Below are 5,855 nucleotides of genomic sequence, written 5' to 3' on the forward strand. Positions count from 1 at the left end.
TGATGCCACTACTTTCCCACCCCAAAATGTGTGAAAAAAGTGATTTTTTGAGCAAAAATTGAGGTTTGCAGGGGATTCTGGGTAAGGAAACGTTGGGGGATCCACGCAAGCCATACCTCCCTGGAAGCCGCCGGGTGTCTAGTTTTCAAAAATGCCTGGGTTTGGTAGGTTTCCCTAGATGGCCGCCGCGCACCGGGCCAAAAACCAAAGTGACCCCCCTTGCAAAACCAGGTGGTTTGGCGATAGGCCATCTTGAGGTGGCCTCACTACGTTTGGGGCCCTTGCCTGCCGCGGGTACTTGGGCCTCCCACACAAGTGAGGCACCATTTTTACCGGGAGACCTGGGGGAACGCTGGGTGGTGGTAAATTTGTGTGAGCCCGGTGATGCCACTACTTTCCCACCCCAAAATGTGTGAAAAAAGTGATTTTTTGAGCAAAAATTGAGGTTTGCAGGGGATTCTGGGTAAGGAAACGTTGGGGGATCCACGCAAGCCATACCTCCCTGGAAGCCGCCGGGTGTCTAGTTTTCAAAAATGCCTGGGTTTGGTAGGTTTCCCTAGATGGCCGCCGCGCACCGGGCCAAAAACCAAAGTGACCCCCCTTGCAAAACCAGGTGGTTTGGCGATAGGCCATCTTGAGGTCGCCTCACTACGTTTGGGGCCCTTGCCTGCCGCGGGTACTTGGGCCTCCCACACAAGTGAGGCACCATTTTTACCGGGAGACCTGGGGGAACGCTGGGTGGTGGTAAATTTGTGTGAGCCCGGTGATGCCACTACTTTCCCACCCCAAAATGTGTGAAAAAAGTGATTTTTTGAGCAAAAATTGAGGTTTGCAGGGGATTCTGGGTAAGGAAACGTTGGGGGATCCACGCAAGCCATACCTCCCTGGAAGCCGCCGGGTGTCTAGTTTTCAAAAATGCCTGGGTTTGGTAGGTTTCCCTAGATGGCCGCCGCGCACCGGGCCAAAAACCAAAGTGACCCCCCTTGCAAAACCAGGTGGTTTGGCGATAGGCCATCTTGAGGTGGCCTCACTACGTTTGGGGCCCTTGCCTGCCGCGGGTACTTGGGCCTCCCACACAAGTGAGGCACCATTTTTACCGGGAGACCTGGGGGAACGCTGGGTGGTGGTAAATTTGTGTGAGCCCGGTGATGCCACTACTTTCCCACCCCAAAATGTGTGAAAAAAGTGATTTTTTGAGCAAAAATTGAGGTTTGCAGGGGATTCTGGGTAAGGAAACGTTGGGGGATCCACGCAAGCCATACCTCCCTGGAAGCCGCCGGGTGTCTAGTTTTCAAAAATGCCTGGGTTTGGTAGGTTTCCCTAGATGGCCGCCGCGCACCGGGCCAAAAACCAAAGTGACCCCCCTTGCAAAACCAGGTGGTTTGGCGATAGGCCATCTTGAGGTGGCCTCACTACCTTTGGGGCCCTTGCCTGCCGCGGGTACTTGGGCCTCCCACACAAGTGAGGCACCATTTTTACCGGGAGACCTGGGGGAACGCTGGGTGGTGGTAAATTTGTGTGAGCCCGGTGATGCCACTACTTTCCCACCCCAAAATGTGTTAAAAAAGTGATTTTTTGAGCAAAAATTGAGGTTTGCAGGGGATTCTGGGTAAGGAAACGTTGGGGGATCCACGCAAGCCATACCTCCCTGGAAACCGCCGGGTGTCTAGTTTTCAGAAATGTATAGGTTTGGTAGGTTTCCCTAGGTGCCGGCAGGGCTAGGGTACAAAATCTACAGCTAGTCACTTTGCCAAAAAAAGGGTCATTTTTCACTCCAAAACCACGTTGCGTTTTGCGCCGTTTCCTGTCGCGGGCACTAGGCCGACCCGCACAAGTGAGGTACCATTTTTCTCGTAGGACTTTGGGGAACGCGGGGTGGGTGGAAATTTGTGGATCCACGCAGATTCCAGAACTTTCCATCACAGAAATGTGGGGAAAATGTGTTTTTTTTGTCAATTTTTTACGTTTGCAAGGGATTCTGGGTAACAGACCATGGTGGGAGGCAGTCAAGTCACCCCATCCTGGATTCCCCTGGGTGTCTAGTTTTCAGAAATGTATAGGTTTGCTAGGTTTCCCTAGGTGCCGGCAGGGCTAGGGTACAAAATCTACAGCTAGTCACTTTGCCAAAAAAAAGGGTCATTTTTCACTCCAAAACCACGTTGCGTTTTGCGCCGTTTCCTGTCGCGGGCACTAGGCCGACCCGCACAAGTGAGGTACCATTTTTCTCGTAGGACTTTGGGGAACGCGGGGTGGGTGGAAATTTGTGGATCCACGCAGATTCCAGAACTTTCCATCACAGAAATGTGGGGAAAATGTGTTTTTTTTGTCAATTTTTTACGTTTGCAAGGGATTCTGGGTAACAGACCATGGTGGGAGGCAGTCAAGTCACCCCATCCTGGATTCCCCTGGGTGTCTAGTTTTCAGAAATGTATAGGTTTGCTAGGTTTCCCTAGGTGCCGGCAGGGCTAGGGTACAAAATCTACAGCTAGTCACTTTGCCAAAAAAAGGGTCATTTTTCACTCCAAAACCACGTTGCGTTTTGCGCCGTTTCCTGTCGCGGGCACTAGGCCGACCCGCACAAGTGAGGTACCATTTTTCTCGTAGGACTTTGGGGAACGCGGGGTGGGTGGAAATTTGTGGATCCACGCAGATTCCAGAACTTTCCATCACAGAAATGTGGGGAAAATGTGTTTTTTTTGTCAATTTTTTACGTTTGCAAGGGATTCTGGGTAACAGACCATGGTGGGAGGCAGTCAAGTCACCCCATCCTGGATTCCCCTGGGTGTCTAGTTTTCAGAAATGTATAGGTTTGCTAGGTTTCCCTAGGTGCCGGCAGGGCTAGGGTACAAAATCTACAGCTAGTCACTTTGCCAAAAAAAGGGTCATTTTTCACTCCAAAACCACGTTGCGTTTTGCGCCGTTTCCTGTCGCGGGCACTAGGCCGACCCGCACAAGTGAGGTACCATTTTTCTCGTAGGACTTTGGGGAACGCGGGGTGGGTGGAAATTTGTGGATCCACGCAGATTCCAGAACTTTCCATCACAGAAATGTGGGGAAAATGTGTTTTTTTTGTCAATTTTTTACGTTTGCAAGGGATTCTGGGTAACAGACCATGGTGGGAGGCAGTCAAGTCACCCCATCCTGGATTCCCCTGGGTGTCTAGTTTTCAGAAATGTATAGGTTTGCTAGGTTTCCCTAGGTGCCGGCAGGGCTAGGGTACAAAATCTACAGCTAGTCACTTTGCCAAAAAAAGGGTCATTTTTCACTCCAAAACCACGTTGCGTTTTGCGCCGTTTCCTGTCGCGGGCACTAGGCCGACCCGCACAAGTGAGGTACCATTTTTCTCGTAGGACTTTGGGGAACGCGGGGTGGGTGGAAATTTGTGGATCCACGCAGATTCCAGAACTTTCCATCACAGAAATGTGGGGAAAATGTGTTTTTTTTGTCAATTTTTTACGTTTGCAAGGGATTCTGGGTAACAGACCATGGTGGGAGGCAGTCAAGTCACCCCATCCTGGATTCCCCTGGGTGTCTAGTTTTCAGAAATGTATAGGTTTGCTAGGTTTCCCTAGGTGCCGGCAGGGCTAGGGTACAAAATCTACAGCTAGTCACTTTGCCAAAAAAAGGGTCATTTTTCACTCCAAAACCATGTTGCGTTTTGCGCCGTTTCCTGTCGCGGGCACTAGGCCGACCCGCACAAGTGAGGTACCATTTTTCTCGTAGGACTTTGGGGAACGCGGGGTGGGTGGAAATTTGTGGATCCACGCAGATTCCAGAACTTTCCATCACAGAAATGTGGGGAAAATGTGTTTTTTTTGTCAATTTTTTATGTTTGCAAGGGATTCTGGGTAACAGACCATGGTGGGAGGCAGTCAAGTCACCCCATCCTGGATTCCCCTGGGTGTCTAGTTTTCAGAAATGTATAGGTTTGCTAGGTTTCCCTAGGTGCCGGCAGGGCTAGGGTACAAAATCTACAGCTAGTCACTTTGCCAAAAAAAGGGTCATTTTTCACTCCAAAACCATGTTGCGTTTTGCGCCGTTTCCTGTCGCGGGCACTAGGCCGACCCGCACAAGTGAGGTACCATTTTTCTCGTAGGACTTTGGGGAACGCGGGGTGGGTGGAAATTTGTGGATCCACGCAGATTCCAGAACTTTCCATCACAGAAATGTGGGGAAAATGTGTTTTTTTTGTCAATTTTTTACGTTTGCAAGGGATTCTGGGTAACAGACCATGGTGGGAGGCAGTCAAGTCACCCCATCCTGGATTCCCCTGGGTGTCTAGTTTTCAGAAATGTATAGGTTTGCTAGGTTTCCCTAGGTGCCGGCAGGGCTAGGGTACAAAATCTACAGCTAGTCACTTTGCCAAAAAAAGGGTCATTTTTCACTCCAAAACCACGTTGCGTTTTGCGCCGTTTCCTGTCGCGGGCACTAGGCCGACCCGCACAAGTGAGGTACCATTTTTCTCGTAGGACTTTGGGGAACGCGGGGTGGGTGGAAATTTGTGGATCCACGCAGATTCCAGAACTTTCCATCACAGAAATGTGGGGAAAATGTGTTTTTTTTGTCAATTTTTTACGTTTGCAAGGGATTCTGGGTAACAGACCATGGTGGGAGGCAGTCAAGTCACCCCATCCTGGATTCCCCTGGGTGTCTAGTTTTCAGAAATGTATAGGTTTGCTAGGTTTCCCTAGGTGCCGGCAGGGCTAGGGTACAAAATCTACAGCTAGTCACTTTGCCAAAAAAAGGGTCATTTTTCACTCCAAAACCATGTTGCGTTTTGCGCCGTTTCCTGTCGCGGGCACTAGGCCGACCCGCACAAGTGAGGTACCATTTTTCTCGTAGGACTTTGGGGAACGCGGGGTGGGTGGAAATTTGTGGATCCACACAGATTCCAGAACTTTCCATCACAGAAATGTGGGGAAAATGTGTTTTTTTTGTCAATTTTTTACGTTTGCAAGGGATTCTGGGTAACAGACCATGGTGGGAGGCAGTCAAGTCACCCCATCCTGGATTCCCCTGGGTGTCTAGTTTTCAGAAATGTATAGGTTTGCTAGGTTTCCCTAGGTGCCGGCAGGGCTAGGGTACAAAATCTACAGCTAGTCACTTTGCCAAAAAAAGGGTCATTTTTCACTCCAAAACCATGTTGCGTTTTGCGCCGTTTCCTGTCGCGGGCACTAGGCCGACCCGCACAAGTGAGGTACCATTTTTCTCGTAGGACTTTGGGGAACGCGGGGTGGGTGGAAATTTGTGGATCCACGCAGATTCCAGAACTTTCCATCACAGAAATGTGGGGAAAATGTGTTTTTTTTGTCAATTTTTTACGTTTGCAAGGGATTCTGGGTAACAGACCATGGTGGGAGGCAGTCAAGTCACCCCATCCTGGATTCCCCTGGGTGTCTAGTTTTCAGAAATGTATAGGTTTGCTAGGTTTCCCTAGGTGCCGGCAGGGCTAGGGTACAAAATCTACAGCTAGTCACTTTGCCAAAAAAAGGGTCATTTTTCACTCCAAAACCACGTTGCGTTTTGCGCCGTTTCCTGTCGCGGGCACTAGGCCGACCCGCACAAGTGAGGTACCATTTTTCTCGTAGGACTTTGGGGAACGCGGGGTGGGTGGAAATTTGTGGATCCACGCAGATTCCAGAACTTTGCATCACAGAAATGTGGGGAAAATGTGTTTTTTTTTTCAATTTTTTACGTTTGCAAGGGATTCTGGGTAACAGACCATGGTGGGAGGCAGTCAAGTCACCCCATCCTGGATTCCCCTGGGTGTCTAGTTTTCAGAAATGTATAGGTTTGCTAGGTTTCCCTAGGTGCCGGCAGGGCTAGGGTACAAAATCTACAGCTAGTCACTTTGC

Source organism: Triturus cristatus, chromosome 4_1 (assembly GCF_964204655.1).
Source record: "Triturus cristatus chromosome 4_1, aTriCri1.1, whole genome shotgun sequence".
NCBI classification, from domain to species: Eukaryota; Metazoa; Chordata; class Amphibia; order Caudata; family Salamandridae; genus Triturus; species Triturus cristatus.